A 20,248-nucleotide genomic window follows, 5' to 3' on the forward strand; every position below is an offset into this window, starting at 1 on the left:
TACAATATGGTTTCTCTGTGTTCTCTTGTGGCCTGCATTTTGCATATCTGCCTACAGCTTGCATGGTACTATGCACAGATATTTTCTGAGTTGGATTTCTTGGCCAAGGCTATTCCAGGTATTTCCAATGGCATTGAAGTCCTTGAGATGACAGGTGACACTGCCTCCATTGGAAGCCTCCTTAGAACCACATTTTTCCACTTTGCACCTCGGCTGCTTGCCCCAGTGCACCCACTCCCCACCTGCCCCTCAGCTAACCCCTCTCCCTCAGCAGTGGGGTACACTTCCAACTCAGGCCATGCTCAGGCTGGAGAGGCTAATGGAGGGTTTGAACCCTGCAGGACAATCTCCAGTTGGTATCAGGACATGGTCTGACTCTCCAATGCAAGCCATCTTACCAGTATCCCCAATCGTGACAGAGAAGCACCCACTGAGGTGCCATGGCGATTTATCCATTCAGGCCTCGACTAAGGCAGCCTGGTCTGGAGTGTTTGGAGGTAGAAATGAAGCCATGGGTAGCACACCTCGTTCTTCAGCTCCTTGTGGAAGCAAGGAACTAGTCTTAAGTCTTGTTTTATCTCAGCTCATTATCTTCCATCATCAACTCTCAAAGGATGTATTTTCATTGCCTTCATAATCACAAGTAGTACAAGCGAACCCTGGGAGACCCACATGGGATGAGTGAATTTCCTGATGTCACATCGCCTAGCTACAGTCTGAATTCAAACAACTTCATCAATCATTAAGGTTCAGAGTTACTTCTCATTCCCAAACACTCAGCCCCAGATCCTTTCTCCATTTGGCTTTTTAGTCCAGGTTGGCATTGAACTAGAAACTCCTGCCTCGGCCCTCCGAGTGCTGGGGATAAAGGGCATGCTACAATAAACTAAACCTAAACTTTATATTGAACCATTGGTATTTTCACTGTCCACATCTTGTCCCCTCTCCCTCTCTCTGTCTCTTGCTTTCTTTTTTCATTGAGTTGAGACAGGCTCTCACCCAGTGGCTGAGTTGTCCAGACTACACTTGAATTTGGCAATCCTCCCTCCTCAGCTTCCCAGCCTTCGGTGCTTACAGGCTTGTACCACCAAGCAGCACTATAGATACTGTTTATATTCATAATTTTTGTTAGAAAAAGGTGCATATAAATTCTCAGAGTCGAGCTTTTCTCTTTCTTATGGTGATGTTAATACACGTAAAGGATTTTGTTTCTTTTTCTCTTTTTTTTAATAAAAAAGAAGGAGATTAAGATAAAAGAGGACATAGCAACATAACAACACAGGTCAGAACAGAACAATTTAGGCAACATAGTGTTTCACCACAAGATAACCCGATATAACAGTAGTTACCATAGTATCTCTTTCCTTGAAATATTTGAGTATAACTTTGTATACTATAGCATCAAACATATCAAGACAGTCAGTGTAAAACCATTCAAGAGAATGAAAGTATTACAGAGTATTTAGAACCAACTAACAGAAAATGAGCAATGACTACTATATTATCTCCTTGTCTATAAAAAATTTTGCTTATACTATCACATATAATAAAATCCAATAAGATACAACATGATAAAACCGATGGAGACAGAAAAACAAAAGTTTTATGGGACTTTAAAACAAGATGATATTAAATCAGCACTAGCTATTATGATCTTGTTTTCTTCAAAATAACTGTTAATACCATCACAGACAATAAAATCAAACAACCCAGAATAAAACCATTCCAACTAATGAATGAAAACATTATAAGGCTTCAAAGCAATACAATGGGGAATCATGATTACCACATACTTTTATGTATTCTTACCATTTCTTACACTAGGGAGATTCTATGGTATTTATACATGTGAGTTTGATTTATTTTGCTTATGAGTATGGTCTCAAGCTGCGCCCATTTATTTATAAATATCTCAATTTGATCATTCTTTATAGCTGAGTAGTACTCCATTGTATAAAAACACCACAACTTTTTTATACATTCCTTGGTTGATGGACACTTAGGTTGTTTCCAAGATCTGGCTATTACAAATTGTGCTGCTATAAGCATGGGTGTACATACATCATTGTGGTATAATGTTTTCATTTCTTCTAGGAATATGCCTAGAAGTGGAATAGCTGGAACAAATGGGACTTCCAATCCCAGCTTTTTGAGAAATCTCCAGACTGACCTCCACAATGGTTGCATCAATCTACACTCCCAGCAACAGTACAGGAGAGTTCCTTTTTCCCCACAGCCTCTCCAGCATTTGTTGTTGGTGGTTTTCTTGACCCTGGCCATTCTTTCAGGAGTGAGATGGAATCTCAGTGTGGTTCTAATTTGCATTTCCCTAATGAGTAATGATGATGAATATTTTTTCATGTATTTATTTGCCATTTGTATTTCTTCATCTGAGAATTGTGTATTCATCTCAGATGCCCATTTTTGGATTGGATCTTTGAATTTTGGTGGTCTAATTTTTTATATGTTTTCTTTATATGTTTTTTATATGTTTTCTTTATATGTTTTAGACAGAAGTCCTTTATCTGACTGACAGTTCACTAAGATTTTTTCCCAGTCTGTGGGTTTTCGTTTCACTATGCTGGAGATTTCTTTTGATATGTAGAAACTTTTTAATAAAACATGATCCCAGTTATTGATTCTGGGGAATATTTCCCATGCGGTTTGATTCCTGTTCATGAATTCTCTACCTACCACTATGTCTTCAAGGTTTTTACCTCAATTTGTCTTCCAATAGATTTGGTGTTTCTGTTTTAATATTCAGATCTTTGATCCATTTAGATTTTAATTTAATACATGGCGATAGGCATGAGTCCAGTTTTAGTTTTTGGCATATGAAGAGCCAGTTTTTCCAACACCATTTATTAAAGAGACTGTCTTTCTTCCAGTGAACATGTTTGGCTGCTTTATCAAAGATAAAGTGGTTGAGGGTGTTTGTAGTTGTGGTTGTATCCTCTGATCTATTCCATTGATCTTCGGCTCTGGTTTTATTCCAGTACCATGTTGATTTTACAACGGTTGCTGTGTAGTATAACTTCAAGTCAGGGATTGTGATGCCTCCTGCCTTGCCTTTGCTGCTTAGAACTGTCTATTCTATTCTAGGTCTCTTCCCACTCCACATGAATTTTTGGAGTGACTTCTGTAGATCTATGAGGTATATTGTTGGTATTTTTATTGGGATTGCATGGAATCTATATAACAGTTTTGGGAGAATGGCCATTTTCACCATATTTATTCTTCCTATCCGTGAGAAAGGGTTATCTTTCCAATTTCTGAGATCTTCTTCAATTTCTTTTTCAGTGTATTATAATTTTCCCTGTATAGGTCTTTCACTTCTTTCATGAGAATAATTCCTAACTTCCTTAATTTTTTTGGTTGCTAATGTGAAGGGTGTGGATTCTATTATTTCTCTGTCAGTAAATTTGTTGTTAGTGTATAGGAATGCTATTGATTTTTGAGTGTTGATTCTGTATCCAGCTACATTGCTGAATTTATTTATTATATTTAAGAGTCTTTCCATGGAGTTTTTGGGGTCTTCTGTGTAGAGTATCATGTCATCTTCAAATAATGATAATTTAACTTCTTCCTTTCCTATCTTTACCCCTTTTATTTCTCTCTCCTGTCTAATTGCTCTGGCTAGTATTTCCAGTACCATATTAAATAGGAGTGGTGATAAGGGACATCCTTGTCTTCTGCCTGATTTTAAAGCAAAGGCCTTCAGTTTGGGGCCATTTAGTATGATACTGGCTGTTGGTTTGTCATAGATGGCCTTTATTATATTGAGGTAAAGACAATCTATTCCAATTTTCTTTAAGGTTCTTATCATAAATGAATTTTGGACCTTATCAAAAGCTATTTCTGCATCTATTGAAATGATCATGTGATTCTTACTTTTGGCTATATTGATATGGTGGATTACATTGGTTGATTTATGTATGTTGAACCATCCCTGCATGCCTGGGATGAATCCCACTTGGTCATGGTGTATAATCTTCTTGATGATTTGCTGCATCCTGTTTGCCAATATTTTATTGAGGATTTTTGCATCTGTGTTTATTAGGGAGATTGGCTTGTAGTTCTCTTTTTTAGCTGAGTCTTTCTCTGGTTTGGTACTAGAGTGATATTTGCTTCCAGGAATGACTTAGGAAGGATTGCTTCCCTTGCAGTTTCATTGAAGAGTTTGAGGAGTGTCGGCATTAAGTTTGCTTTGTACTTCTTGTAGAATTCTACAGTGAATTGGTCTGGGCCTGGGCTCTTCTTGTAGGTAAGGACTTAATTACATTTTTAATTTCATGAATAGAAATTGGGTTGTTCAGCAGTTTTACATCTTCTTGACCCAGCTTTGGTACTTCATATGTTTCTAGGAATCTGTCCATTTCTTCTGTGTTATCAAACCTATGAGAGTAGAGGTTTTTGAAATAGCTGTTGATGATCTTCTGTATTTCTACAGAGTCTGTAGTGATCTTTCATTCCTTGTTGCATGAATTTGAATTTTTTCTTCCCTTTTTTTATAAGGTTGGCTAGGGGCTTATCAATTTTATTCATTCTTTAAATTTTATTTATTCTTTAATTCATTGATTCTTTGGATTGTTTTCTTAGTCTCTGTTGCATTAATTTCTGCTCTGATTTTTATAATTTCCTCCCTTCTTTTGGCTTTGGGCTTGACTTGCTCTTTTTTTCTAGATGTTTGAGGTGTAGCATCAAGTTATTTATTTGTATTTGTTCTGTTTTCCTATTGTGGGAACTCAGTGCAATAAATTTTCCTCTGAGGACAGCTTTCATTGCATCCCACAGATTCCGGTAAGTTGTATTTGTATTTTCATTTGCTTGCAGGTATTGTTAAATTTCTTCTTTAACTTCCCCTGTGACCCCTGATTACTCAAAAGTGTGTTATTCAGTTTCCATGTCTTTGTGGAATTTTTGCAGTATCTTTTATCATTAATTTCTAATTTCATGGCGCTATGATCCAGTAACATGCAAGGGATAATTTCAACTCTTTTGCATTTATTTAAATATGTTCTGTGAGCTAATATATGGTCTATTTTAGAGAATGTCCACATACTGCTGAGAAGAATGTGTATTCTGATGTTGTTAGAATGGAACAACATGGAACACTCTGTATATGTTTATCAAGTCCATTTATTCACAGGTGTGACTCAGTTCTGTCATTTCTTTGCTGATTTTCTGTCTGGTTGATCTATCCCTTGATGTCAATGGTGTGTTACGGTCTCCTGTTATAATTGTGCTACTGCTAATTTGGTTTTTCATTTCTGTTAATACTTGTTTTATATAACTGGGTGCTCTGGAATTCGGTGCCTATATATTTAAGATTGTTATCTCTTCCTTTTGAAGTTTTCCCTTGACTAGTATGTAATGACCTTCTTTATCTCTTTTGATCATTATTGGTTTGAAGTTCACATTGTCTGCAAACAGAATAGCTACCCCTGCTTTTTTGAGGGGTTCCTGTTGCATGAAATATTGTTTTTCATCCTTTGACTTTCAGTCTGTGAGTATCTTTTTGGGTTAGATGGGTTTCTTGTAGAGAGCATATGGTTGGATATTGTTTCTTGATCCATTCTGCCAGTCTGTTTCTTTTAATTGGTGCATTGAGACCATTTACATTAATAGTTATAACTGTTACATGTTGGTTTATTGCTGACATGTTTTCTTTCTGCTGTTGCAACTTTATCTTTCTGTTCTGTTTGTCTGCTTTGCTTAGTGGTTTTTTCCTAAGTGTATCTAAACTGTCTTTCAGTATTCTTTGCAGAGTTGGCTTGGTGATCATGAAGTTCATCAGCTGTTCTTTGTCATAGAAGTATCTTATTTCTCCATTGATTTTGAAGGACAGTTTTGCAGGGTACATCAGTCTAGGTTGGAAATCATTTTCCTTTAGGATCTGAAATACCTCACTCCATGCTCTTCTTGACTTTATTGTTTGTGCTGAGAAGTCTGCTGTGATTCTGATAGGTTTTCCTTTATAGATGATCTGTCTTTTGTCTCTGACAGCCTCTAATAGTCTATAATTAGGTTGGATTTCTGGGATGGTGATTATTACATGTCTGGGTGCAGTTTTATTTTGGTTATGGCTATTTGGAGTTCTATATCCTGATGTCAGTTTCCATTCTCATGTTTGGGAAATTTTCAACTATTACTTCTCTAAATATCCTCTTGACATCTGTTATGTTGTCCCCTTCTTTTTCATATATCCCTATCAAGTGTATGTTGTTTTTCTTTGCATCATCTTGAAGCTGTTGAAATATTTCCTGATTCCTTGTTATTTTTAAAAAATCTTGCCTTTCCTGTTCACTAGCTGCAATCTTGTCTTCAAGGCCTGAAATTCTATCTTCACTTTCATGGAGGCGGTTTTGACAGCTTTCAATGGGATTTTTGATCTCCTGTATATCTCTTTGCATCTGCTTTATGTATTCTGTTTGTTTCTTATATTGTTCATCCAGAGATTCTTTTTGTTTAGTTCCTCCAATTTTTTAACTGTCTTCTTCTTTAGATATGTTCAGCATCTCTTTCATTTCTTTTATCATTTCTTCTTTTACCTAGGAGATTATTTCTAGTTTGAATTCCTTTAAAGCTTCCCAGAGTTGCTTCTTTATTTCAGTTGCTATTATATCAAGTATTTCAGGTGTATAACATATATTTTCTTCTATGGAAGGTTTCTTGGGATGGGCTGGAGGTTTGAGATCATATTTTGGTCTTTCGTTTTGTCATTTTCCTACATTTCTGTGTTTCAAGTGTTATTCCAAGGTTTCCCCAGGGCCTGTTGGAAATCCTCTTCTATGCCCTCACTTCCTGGGAATCTGACCGCCCAGTTCCCCGGATTGAGAGAGGGCCACTGGGGGTAGTGCAGGCAGTTCCAAGCCATGCAGTGCAGGTTGGATGCGGCAGGAAGCTGTGAAGTTCCCTGGCTGTGGGAGCAATGATCCCAAACTCCCGGGTTTGGAATGGTGGAAGGTCACTCAGCTCAGGCCGCCCGGTCTCCAGAATTTAGGGCGCAGGCAGGCCCAAATCCCCAGAGTCCACCAAGCCCAGTAGGAAGTAGGGAAGCCAGTGCAGGCTGGCTCAAGACCCGCTGAGCTGGTCCAGTGCAGCAGGAAGCTGTGCAGTTCCCAGGCAAGGGCCAAGCAAGGATCCTAAACTCGGGGCCCAGTGAGGATCCTAAACTTGCTAGACTTGAGGGTTGGTGGGGGTGCGGGGGCACACACTCCAGGCCGCCCAGCCTCTGGAACAGATGGCGCCAGCAGGCCTAGAACTCCAGAGTCCACCAAGCACTGTAGGGAAGGGGAAGTTGACCTCTTTTTCTCTTTTTTAAAAATGAAGTCACATTTGTCCTTACTGTATTTTTTTTTTTTTCATTTTAAGGTTTTTTAAGAGTGTCTGAGAAACCTGTCTACTCCAAGACTAAGGACATTGTATCTTCTATTTAATTCTAAACGCTTAAGATATTTTATTTTCACTTTTTAATCTATGACTCATCTGAAACCTACATGAGCCACGCGGGGTTGGGAAGGCTAGCCGTTATGGAATGGTGGTATAGCCAGCCTGTGACATAACTTCCCAGATACCGGCTTTGCATTTTTTTTTTTTTTAATTTTAAAGAGAATAAACCAAACCAAACAAAATAGAGTAAAGCTAATCAGAACAGAACAGTGAAATCAATACAAGACTTCAAAACAATGTTCTTTGCATTTTTTATGTAAAAACATTCGCAGGATTTTCATGCCCAGCTCTAGCTCTTTGCTCCTTGAGGCACCCCTGCCTCAAATCCTGGGCTGGAGGAGTGTCCAAGTGGAAGCATGGGAAAGTGGAACCCAAGAGTTTTCCTTCTTAACTGCCATCCAGGGATCAGGGAGTTGCCATGGTTTCCCTCACCATGGTCTCTCACACCCACTAAAGTGGGACAACCAACTGTGACTTTGCCCTCTGATTCCACAGCCTTATTGGCCATTAGCAACAGCAAGAGGAAAGTTGCTCACATTCTGCCAGCTCACTGAGGTAGATCTAAATAGTGGAATTTAATTCCTATACAGGGCCCAATCTGCAAGAGAATCTGAAAAGGATATGGTTAGTTTTCCAACTTATCCAACTAGAAAGAGGATGGAACTGATTTTGATTGGACCAACTAGCGCTAAATCCCCCTCCCCCAATGCTCTTCCCCAGAGCACTGTATATTTTGAAAGACATCCCCTATTTAAGTATGCAGAGAATGGTGAGTTGAGAGAACATGGACTAGGGCCTTGTTGCCTGCATTGCAACAGGAACAGGAATGAATGAGGACACACACAGACAACCATCAAACACTGTCACTGACTTGCTCAGAGGCCACTACCAGTAGGCATAAGGCGTGGTATATCTGACATGCATGAGACACAGGCCAGCCACGGGTAGGCCGAGGACAGAAGGAAAAACGTTTAGATTAGATTTGGCTCAACCGCACCTAGCAAAGGCTTAGAAAAAAAAGACCTGGGGTGGAAGCCTACTATTGAGATCTGACAGCCATTGACAAGTCATCAAAGGAGAGAGTGAGGCCAGCCCTGTGCTGCTCTAAGGCAGTTGAGTCCCCCACATTCAGCAAAGTTCCAGAGGTACGTGCATTTGAGGTGCAATGGAAGTCTCCTGCACCCGCAGAAAGTCCCACCTGAGACAAGGGTATTCTCTCAATAGCATAAAAGCAAGCAAGCTATCCCCGCCCGAAGGACGGTTCAGACAGTCCTCACTTTGCATTCACATTCACTTTCCTTCGCGCATTCTCGGGACTTCCTGGATCTTCCACGCGCAACAGAGGCATTTAGTTTTCATCAAAGATCCTAACTCCCTCAGCACTGAACTCCATCGCGCTTCACACCCGGGACCCAACCAGCAGCTTCTGTGGTTCCTCATCTGCATAGGCCACGCCCATCTGTGAAGCCACAGGGCGCTCTTCCCTCCAGCCAACACCACACTCCCCCTTCTCGCTCACGCCTCAGCCGGTGGGGGCTGGAGGCAGCCTGGTCTGCCCTTTGCTCCTTTCTGAGCCCTCACAACCAGACCAGGGACCAGGGTCCATGAATCTCCCCGTGAGCTCCCGAGTCGGAGGGAGGAACCTTTGGGCTGCCTGCTGAGGCTGGGGTACCCTCTTTGAAATAATGACTTAGAATGCTACAGGGGAGCTTTTAAGCTGGCAGAGGAAGCCGCAATTGGTGTCCCATGCCTGCCTGGAATCCCTGCGCTCCGCGGGTGAGGCCAGCTTGGGCTGCACAGCGAAGTCGAGGCCAGCCTGAACTACCTGTTCGAGATCCTGCCTCACACGCACACGAACACACACACACACATAAGGACAACGACGACGAAAACAAGAAGAAGATTACAAGGGAAGGTGGTTTGTATCAAATCCGGTAATCGGTGGAATGAAGCGGTCCAATTAAAATGGGAAGCTCTCCAAGATCAAAAAGAAAAACCATATGTATGAAGGAAACTAGGGACCACGGTCCGGTCCCTTATGGGTGGTGTTTTATAGGCTTCTAAGTTAACGCATGCATCTTCTAGGTTTCTTTTTAATACAAAAACTATGCTGCTGGCAAAAGAGACCAGACAATATTCCCTCCTGGGGGTGGATTTTGTCACATCACCTCTTCAACAGACATTTGCAGACCATAGGTTCACCTCATAGCAGTACTTTCTGTCCTGCAAAGACAGAAACAAAATTGTTTCTCCAGGACTACCCACAGGTGTCCACTTCTGTAAAGGGGAGAGAACAAGGACTTGAGGGGACCAACGGGACAGAAGAAGCTTAGGTTTCTTGTTTCTGAAAACTCTGGGTTTCTGATTGCTCTACTAGATCATCAGGACCTGATGGGCTTTCCAGAAGGGAGGTGAGTTGAACTTGGGAGGGAGGCAGTTGGCCACCTCCGCAGTTGAGAGGGCAAAAGTACTTTCCTTGCTAAAGTACACCGTGTCGTCCCTGGGTGGGCTCGAACCACCAACCTTTCGGTTAACAGCCGAACGCGCTAACCCATTGCGCCACAGAGACATGACTGTACTGCTCTGTGTCCAGCATAGAGACTGAAAGCTCAGGCCTCCAACCCCGAACCCCCATCAGGAGTGCCCTGGGTCTGGCCTCTTGGGCGACTTCCAAAGCCTGGTGCGGCGGGAGAGCTCAGGGCTGTGACCAGCAGCGCTGCAAACCGGCGCTCCCGGGACTGCGAGGTGGGAGGAGCAGCTCGGAGGCTTCAGAACAGCCGGTGCTGGGAGACCAGCTGCCTTGGGGAGGCTCCTGTGGTTCTGGGCTCTGCCCTGGCCCGGGAGGGAGCGCCCCCTCTCCTCCCGTCCCCTCCTCTCCCCTCCCACCGGCCGCCCAGCAGTGGCCTCCCCCCCCCCCCCGCCCCGCCCGGGCTCCCCGGTTGGGCCCTGCGTGCTTCCGGACACCGGGCTCGCGGGGCGTCGGCTCGGGTCCACTCGCGGGGCGCTAAGTGGGACCTCGTGCAAGGAACCCCATCGCCATCCCTAGGGTGAAGAGCCTTCAGCATGGAAATGGGACTCTTGCTGAAGGGGAAGTTGTGCTTGCACAGCCTCCCTGGGTTGAGTTCTCAGCCTCGGGAGACTGAGCCGCCCGCGGTGGGAGGAGGAAGAGGAAGTGGAGCCTTGGACAGGGGAAGAAGCTACCAGGGCCTCTGGACTCCAAAGCCCTCACCCAAGAAGAACTGCTTTTGTGGCCACAGGGAAGGGAGGAAGAGTTTCAAAGTGTTACCTGTGCTTCGCATGTATCAGAATGAAACGCATTAATCTCGTTTAAAACAAAATTGGATGAGCTGTTTCTTTACCGTGGCAACACCAGGATCTAGCCAGCAACAAATGGGAAGACCTTCCCAAAGATAAACTGTCCCACAATCAGAAAGAAGACTAGGCATCTGGGAACTCCTGCTTTATGCAATGTGGTTTTTCACTGGTTTCATTCTGTTTTGTTTGCTTTGATTTTATTGTGTCTGATGGTATGGGCAGCAATTCTGAAGAGAGCAAGAGGCACTGTGGTAGCCATAATTTCCAGTTATCCTGTTTTGCAGTTCTGTATTGCTTTCATTGTTCTGGATTAGCTTCATTCGATTTTGTTTTGTTTGATGTTATTCTCTTTAAAATACTAATAAAAGTAAAAGAAAATTCATCATCTGTTCCTTCCTCAGTAACTTCTGCTTTAGACTCAAATTTGGAATTTTTAGGTGAAATGGGGTCTAAAGCAACACTAAATAAACTTCAGAAATCTTGTAGCTTGTTTCTCTTTAAATAGATAGTATTCAGGTTAACACCCTTTGACAAGGATAGATTGGGGCAGTGAATCCTTCCTGGCACAGACAGGCCTGGGACCACCTGAGGCCACCATGGTTACTCTGTTTTTATCTTGGGTTCACAGTGTCCAGGGCAGACCCCACCACCAGCACCAGCAGCACTGTAGGCTGCCTTGTGTTCACTCCTGCCCTCACTTCCAAGGAGGTTCCTCCCAGCCAGTCTCTGCCCCAGCTGCTGCCACCTGCTGTGTCTGCCTTGCCCAGCAGCTTATCTCCTTCCTGATCCTTAATGTTTTATTCTGCTCCATAGTGAGACAGTGCACAGTGGCCAGGCCAAGGCTCAGCATGTGAATCAGGGCTCCAGTGGCTCCTCGTCTGTTCAGGGACCTGCCAGGAGAATAGAAGAAAGCAACAATGATTTGCACACAAACATTCAAGATTGCAGACTCACAGCAGAAGAAACTCTGAGTCCTTCCACAGTCAGACTTGCTAAATGGTTGTTATTGCCAAGAGAGTAAGGGCCCTCACATGTATAACACTCGCATGTGTAACTCTTCAGAAATCCCAAGCCACTTCCATTGGCTGGCCTGGACTGAGGCCCCTAAGCGAATGTATCTGCCCAGAAAACACAATTTTGAAGGGCACAAGTTCAAACTCTGAAATGATACGGTGAGATACTTATCACCTTGGCCACAAATGGAGCCTGGATCTAGGTAAGAAGCAAGAACCCTACATGGAGCCTACTCATTGGTCATAGCAGCAAAAATCTGCCAACAGTGCGCACAGAGACAATTGTTCCCAAATAGGCTTTTTATGGTGTGGGCTGCAAACTGGTAAAGGTGTCCAAGGGAAAAACATTTGTCTTGTTTTGTGATTCTGTGGGCTACAAAACTCAGGCTCTTAAACAAACAAAGTAAGTATCTACCACTGAACTACATGCCCAGACCCTAAATTGTAATATTTATGAGAAACTTTGAGTAGACAAATTTATAAATAGGAAACTATCTTATTTGGTTACACTTGACTCACAAAAAGGTTTCTTGGACACTGCATAACAGCAGGGCGTGGTGGCACACTCCTATAGTCCCAGCAGTAAGGAGGCAGAGGCAAGAGGACTGCTGCAAGTTCCAGCCCAGCCTGAAACACATGTGCGACCTTGTCTCAAAACGGAACAACAACAAAAACCCTGCATAATAAACCATGTGGAAACACTTCAGCAACCTCTCCAGGGTCTTTCTGATCTGAGATCATATATTGTCAACCTCCAGGTGTAGCCTTAGTGACCCTGAGAAGGTAAAGTGGTTTGTATGTAAAGTAAGTAAAATTCCAATCTGAGGAAGAAATCAGGAACACTGAGATTTAGATGAAAGAGAAGAGCAGAGAATCAACATAGAGAGATAACAAAGAAGCAAGTCTTACTTAGCCCTTGGAAAGGAGAGGCCTTTTGAAGTATTTTGTTTCTATAAAAGAGAAAAAGGTCAGTATTCCAATCGATGTAATATTACGGGCCAGCTGTTTAACTCATGGAAAGCATTTGAAGGGACATGTGACAGACGAATGCCATCAATGTTTAGCTGTTTGTGAAACCAATCCCCTACCTTAGTGTGCTCTGATGCATTAGATATCTAAGTAATCAGCTATTGCTAAGAAATACTGTTGGGTGAAATGTTAGTAGTTTTTCTGTGTGTGTGGGGGGGTGATTTTAAAATAGATTTTCTCTGATTTTCCTTGTGGAGATGAAACTGAATAAACCAGGAGCTCTGCTGAAGATGCTGTTTCTGAGGGTCAGTTTGCTCTTGAGAGTGAGGAGCCACAACATGTCGTCTTGCTTTTCTTGGTGAGAAGCCACGTTGGGTAGTTACATGACTATTTGAAAGACAGGAGCTTTGACACCGAATATTGATTCTCTTGCTGAGGAGCCAGGCTAAATTCAGGATGAGTCATAAACATACTTGTGCTCCACAAGCAAATCAGCCTTTACACTAACAATGCAAGCTTAGGCTGTGGCCACCCAGACCCAACACACAACAGCTCTGACCCACAGGACGGACTTCAGATTTCATGTACCTACATCAACAAGCTGGGCCTTTGTTCTCATACCTCATCCTAAACCACAGTACAATTGTTCCTCTAGTCAGTTTTCAATCCCCAGGCCAGTGCTTGATGTTTCATGTCTCTGAGGGTCCTGCACACTCACGTGGAGGAAGCAAGTGAGTTCGTCTCATCATCCCACACCACCCTGTACTTCAGCACTCAATGAGAAGAACACTTCAGTGTTGGAGACCACAAATTCACAGTGACTGGTTTTGCCTATTTCTCTGTGGGATGAAAGGAAGCATTGGGATTGTTGATACCACCCATCTGGAATTTCCTCTTGACTCTTCTAAGCACAAGATCATTTTTGTCTTCTTCAGTCATTTGAGGATTATACTCAAGGACAAGATAACTCTAAGCATAAGATCATCTCTGCATTCTTAAGGGTTAGACTCCGATCAAGGTACTTCAAACATAAGACTGTGTATATCCTCTGGAGTGGAGTCTTTGGAAGAATTGTAATCCTTTCTAGCCCCACTTATCACTGTATAGACCAAATTAATAGTGGCTGTTTTGGGGTGGAGGAAGTTGGATCCAGAGACATTGACTTCCCAGACATTGTTAGAATATGACACTTGTTTCTGTTTTTTATTTTTCTCATGAAATTTTTGATATTAATGATCGGGGCTCTTGGCCAGATTTTCCATATTGACAGCTGGGACTCTTGGCTGCATTCCAGATATTCAGCATCTTGCAGACCAGATTGCTGTGCTGTGCAGTTCAGTCTACCACTAACACCTGGGGCGTCCCCTGCTATTACACTTAAAGCACATCAATATTCATCCTGTTTCTCTAACTTGCTGTCATCTTTGAACAAATATTCTTCCAACAGAACCATTTGTTTCCATTGTAATTTAAAAACATTGCTTATCAGTCAGGTATGGGTGGTGGGTGCCTGTAGTTCCATTGCTTGGGAGACTGAGGCAAGAGGATCACTGTGAGTTCAAAACCAGCCTCTACTCCATAGTGAGTTCGAGAACAACCTCAAATGCATAGTGGGTCCCTGTCTCAAAAAACAACAACAAAAATGCTACTTACATTTGCTGTGTATCCCCAAAGCCTATTGCACTTGATCATATCATTCTATCGTTTGTTACCTCCATTCACATAAACAGATTAAAAAACCAGCCTGCCTAAGCCAGTGTAGCCTACAGCATCCGCTCATTACAAGGGATCCTGAGAGACCCTTCCACATCTTCAATCTAGGCATGACTGAAGCTTAAATCCACGTAGTCCCCATACTATAAGCAGCACTTTATTCAAAAATGACAAACATCTCACTATCTGTACCCAGCTTGCCTCTGTGCTGGTCAGTCTCATGGGTTTTGCCAGTAGTGCAAACCAGGCACAGTGAACTTTTTGCTGTGCCAGGAGTCAGGGAGGCAAACTTGCCCTGGTTTCATGCCACTGAGTTCCCAGGGAAACAACACTTTTAGTCAGCTCAGGCTACAGAAAGAAAATGCACTAGACCGAGTGGTTTAACTTGGAGGGATTTCTTTTTCACTTCTTTAGGCTAGAAATTTCAAGATTAAAATGTCACCTAATGCAGGTCCTTACCCTGACCAGGTCTCTCTGAACTGCTTGCAAATAACCTAGTGGAAGAGGGAAAGGAAGAGAAGTTTGGAGAGACTTGGAGCAGAGGTGAGAAGAATAAATGGGACACTTTGTCCTCTCACTATATTCTCTGGGACACCAATCACATAATGAGCCCTCTGGTCCTCAGCTCTCCAAGGACCAGATATCATGGTGCTGAGGGTTAATGTTTCAACACAAAAAAATCAAACATTTGGAAAGGGCAGAGACATCCAGTACAGAGCACTGGTACTGGAGATTTAGGAGAAGCAGACTGCACATGTTTTGGAGTTTTTTTGGAATACACCTAAGCTGAAAGCAATCACTGCTTTTACTTTATGACTAAATATTGTCTGTGTGGGGTTTTCTAGTGGGGATCTTTGATGGGAGGCGAATATGAACCAATACTTTGACTGTGTTAGAGAGGGCTTTAGGGAAATCTTGAACCTGGGGGCTCCCACTATTCGTTTCCAAAATGGCAAGTTCAATACTGCATTTTGAAGTTCAATTTAAACAAACAACAAGGAAGCATCAGTGATGCCTCATGAAGGCAGAGACTTGGGCTTTTGAGTCCACTCACACAGGAAGACCTTGCGTTCCTGCACTGTGGCTTTGGATCCTGCTGCTCCCCCAAGGTTTCTCTCCAGAGCTCGGTGCCCCTAGCTGACTCCTGATATCCAGAAACCTCAGCACCTGCAGTTTTTGCACTTCACAACTCAGAATTTCAACTTTGCCCAGGAGTGGGGACAGTGACCATCCCTGCTTCATTCTGTGGACAGCAAGGCATTGGCCTCAGAGCTCTTGTCCTGACCAAGGACAGGCATCCCAAGTCCACCCGGGAACCATGGTGCCAACACTCTCCCCTGTCTCCCCAGCTCAGACAGCAGCAGGGCCTGTGCACTTTCCTGCAAGCCCTTTCTCTGATTGCCTCCCAGCCTCTGGACTGATGGGGCCCTCGGGTTCCTGCTGCTGGTATTTGTTCTATTGGAATGTACTTGTCCCAGTGACCTAACTGAGATCTCACATTTAACCATCACAAGGGCAAAGACTGACACCTGAGGGCCTTTGGCTGTTTGAAATTATGTAACTTCCAACTCAGGCTAAACGTGAGGGTTTAGCCTGGGTCAGTCTTGAATTCATTTGCATCCAGGTCAGGAGGTTGACTGGAAACACTGGTTCAGGGCCCCCACATGGTAGAGCAGAACACAGAGGTAGCCTGTGCAGACCTTGGGAGTCACAAGATCTCCATGAGGTCCTGAGAGTCTCTGTAGTGTCAGAAGTAATTTATTTTTCCCCAACTGACAGTACCTGAAGGGTGAGCCATAATTTAGGGAAAATCCAAATTCCACTCTCAGCGGGTGTAGGCATTTTGTTCCTTCTCCCAGGGTTACTTGCTGACCTGTCCTCACTTCTGAGCCTTCTGGTCTGGCCAAAGGAAACTGCAGGATGCCTCAGGAAGGGTTATGATGCCCCGAGGTGCCTATATCAGGGATGGCACACAGAGGTCCCCAAGGTCCCAGCATCTGTGGATATCCTGGTGGAGCTGGGACTGGACAGACCTTCTCAGGTCAAAGAAAACCAAACCCAAGGTATACATGCCCAGCCAGTGCTCAGGATACTACCAGTAGACACCCTTCATCCTGGGAATTAATCAAGGTTCCTGAGGAACCTCTATTTCTATTCTGTAGCCATGGGAGGAGGTGTCCTTTCTCAAATACAAAGTAGGGGACCTTGAGAGAATTCAATCATCAATGCCTTCTGAGGCACTGTGTCCATGCCTGAAATGTAAGCTGCTCGGAGGCTGAGACAGGAGGATGACAAGGCCAACCTGGGTAATTGGGGGAGATTCTGTCTCAGAAAATAAATTGATGAATATACCTCACACATAGAGTGCTGGCCTGGCATGAACAAGGCACTCGTATAAAGATTCCAAATTTAAATGTAATTTTTTTCCAAATTTTAATGCAGCTAGTGAAGGGTTTTTTTGTTTTGTTTTGTTTTGTTTTGTTTTTTTAGCCTCAGAGAGTCTTTGTCTGAAAATAACTCAATGGAACATTCAGCAATTTTTTATTTTTGTTTTTGTGTCTTTTTCATGCATAGTTGCACTATTTAAAAACCAAAGAAGTCCCAGGATATATGGCTCAGCTGCTCTCTGCCTGCCCATTAAGCATGAGCTCCTGAGCTTGATTCCCAAACCTTCCCCCTGCCAAAAAAAAAAAAAAAAAAAATTAGAATATGTAACGACTCAGTTTCATGAAAGCATATTTGGGGCTGAGGATGTGGCTCAATGGATGAGTGCTTGCCTGACATGTTGCAGGCCCTGTGTGCAGTTCCCAGCAAGGAAAGCACGTCCAGGAAAATGATGCCATCAGTGTTTAACTAATGTCAACAGAAGTTATTTTTCAATCTCGCATGTTTGCAATATGAACATACATAAAAGTTACTGGAATTCTAGAGAGTTTATTCCAATCTACCACTTGCAGTGCAACCCATGGTGAGAATAAAGACACCAAGACATATTCATAGTTGTGGGGAGCAAAGGAGGTCCTAAGTGCAGCTAGGTTGATGCTTAACAGGAACAAAGGCCTTGACCCAGAGCCCAAACCCAAACCCAGAGTCTTTCATTAATTCTCCATGAGGGGAGAGGCGTGGGAATGAGTGCCCCCTAGTGGTGGGCAGTATGTGAGTGCTGTGAGCTGGGCTAGGTTGGAGGCCTGAAATCACCTCTGCAGTATGCAGAGAGGAGGATATGCAGAAAGAGTCATCTGCATAACGCAGTTACAGGCAATATCTAATGTTTGGGGGCCCATAGCTCAGCTCTGATGTGTAATCTTTTATTCCCTGGGAAGTCATAGCCTCTTACCTGGAGGCTGGATCCAGCCAACAGCATGGAGCTTGGCTCTCCCACCCCACCCCACAGAACCACCACACTGGCTCACACATGGTTTTTGCTATGGGTGTGGGGTACCACTGACCTCTCACCTTGCTTCAAAGAGTACACATCAGCACCTGGGCTAGACTGATTTGCATTGCTTAAAGCCAATTGAAGGGATAAGGAAAAGTCCTAGCCAGCTCTGTACATAGCAATTATGGCAATAGGGCCATGTTTAGCGACAATGGAAATAATTGTTCCTCTTTCATGGTGAGTCATCCGGGTTGTCCTCCATATACATGTTCCTGTATTGCTTGAATCATAATTAATAAGCACGCATAATTGTGTAAAAGATGAGCATAACTAGGAATTAGGTTAGAAGACAATTATTATGAAGATGTTAATATTCACTTAATCCAGGGATGGAAATTTAGATGAGTGGGCATCTTCTTCTTCTTTGTTGTTTTTGTCTTCTTCATTTAATTTGCCTATTTTTAAATTTAAAGAATGATGAATAACAAGAGTAGAATAGATATGGAAGGGAAATGGGGCCAGTAGGAAGAAAATATAAAGGAGAGGGAAAAGACACTTTTAGAGAGAACCTGGGGATACACAGCCAGTCTGCCACGACCCTCCCCTATGTCTCTGTCCTCAGAGTTGAGAGTACTCCTTTTCTCTGGGTACAGGGAGCACGTCTCAGATGTGGTTGGGATCTGCAACCTGGGAGAAGGAGAGGAAAGAGATAAGATACCTCTCTGCTGCTGCTGTTTGCACAAATTGCTTCAGCTAAAACTATTCACTATGCCTTGATGTCCTGTTTGGGGGTAGTGTGTCCTGAGCCCCACCCTAACAGGATACAAAACTCAGACAGTAAATATGAGATACACATGGCTATGAAAATTTTGATGAAAAACACAAATAATAAGTTTCAAACTTTTTGATGTACAAGGGGATGAGTTTTTATTCATGTCACATTTCTCTCAAAGTTACCTGTGCTTCAAGCTTGTTGTAAAAAATGACTCTCTTCATCCACTCTTAGATTTCTTCTCCTGCGGATACCGAATTTTAGCAGTTTTACCCATTATTTGCCTATCTCTGCACCTATAAATGTTGGTATTCGTATTTTTCCATCTCAGACTCTAACTTCCAGAAAACCTAGAGTTGTGTGCTTCCCTTCCTGCCAGTCCACTCTTTAAGGCCAGCAAGGCTGCTGCCTTAGCTTTCCAGAGCTAGAGAACTAAGAGGTCCCACTTTGCTCCTCTGAGTCACCGGAAACTGCAAGACCCAATGCCAGGCAAATACCTTGCTGCTTCAGAGAAAATCCTGCTTTGGGGCAGATGCGCACAGTTTGGGAACCTACAGAGGAAAAATCCCTCTTTCATGCCTGCTGTTTATCTTCTCTGCTGTCCGATCATCCCCTCCTCAGTCTCCATCCCAGCATCTCCCGCTCCATACCTTGGGCCCAGCAGTGCCCTGAGCCCTCCAGGCTTCAATAGCCACCTGCTTGCCAGGGACCTGAGCACCATGCCGCAGGTTGCAGGACTCAGCAGTTTTGTTTTGTGCCGCCCTTTGGACAAGGAACCCAATCCATGAAGCCATTTTTCAACCTGATCAAGGGCGGCCAGCAGTGACACATTGGAGACAACAGAGCTAGAAACTCACAATGAAGTGCAAATTTAAAGAGCCAGAGAACAAACATGCACAGTGCAGTTAGTTTCCTGCACAAAATGCAGTATTGTGAAACTCGGGCTCCAACCGAGGACCCAAAAGAACACACAGTCACCAAGGGCTGAGTTCATGCAGGTCCAATTTCTCTGATTCATACTTTCCTTACCCCAAGACAGTTGGTGCAATTGTGAGGTGTCCCAGGCGAGAAACAGCATGGATCATGGGGTTTAGTGGCAGCTACTTTTCCATGCAGGACATCTTCACCCCTGAGGAGTCCCGAGTGTCACTGAGGAGAGGTAGCTCCCAGGACAGTGAGCCCCAGGATAGGCAGCGTGGCCCAGGACGGAGCATCTCTTTCTAAAGTGCAACCTGTTCTTCCTCTCCTGGACTCCTAATTCACATGCCAGTGCTCCTACCTACCTCAGTTAGGAACGCTAAAGCTCAGCAGGTCAGTGGGTGCCTGTTACATCTCCCATCATCCTCTACATCCACACCCAGCTCAGCATCTCTAGGAGCAGGACACTGATCTCAGTAGTACTGCCAGTCACTCTGATCCGTGTGTGTGTGTGTGTGTGTGTGTGTGTGTGTGTGTGTGTCTTGCTGCTGGGGTGCTAAAGACAGAATTGAGAAGTTGTTTGTCCCTGAACCTTGTTTCGACCCGGAAAGGTAGGGCCCTTTGACCTGTTTGTTAGGGGAACCTGATAACCACTACCCTAAGGAAGCCTCCTTGTTACCTCTGGTAACAGGATTGAAGACACCATTCATTCTCTGG

General features: G+C 43.6%; 1 non-coding gene across 1 annotated transcript; it reads right to left on the bottom strand.

The window, feature by feature from the left end:
- Positions 1-9,947: 9,947 nt before the first annotated feature.
- On the bottom strand, positions 9,948-10,021 carry Trnan-guu (transfer RNA asparagine (anticodon GUU)). The gene has a single exon. It is a non-coding gene; the product is annotated as a tRNA-Asn (tRNA).
- Between the last annotated feature and the right edge of the window lie 10,227 nt (positions 10,022-20,248).

The sequence above is a fragment of the Cavia porcellus genome, unplaced genomic scaffold (genome assembly GCF_034190915.1).
Source record: "Cavia porcellus strain 051 isolate PalLab524CR breed Dunkin Hartley unplaced genomic scaffold, mCavPor4.1 scaffold_1, whole genome shotgun sequence".
In the NCBI taxonomy this organism is placed as follows: Eukaryota; Metazoa; Chordata; class Mammalia; order Rodentia; family Caviidae; genus Cavia; species Cavia porcellus.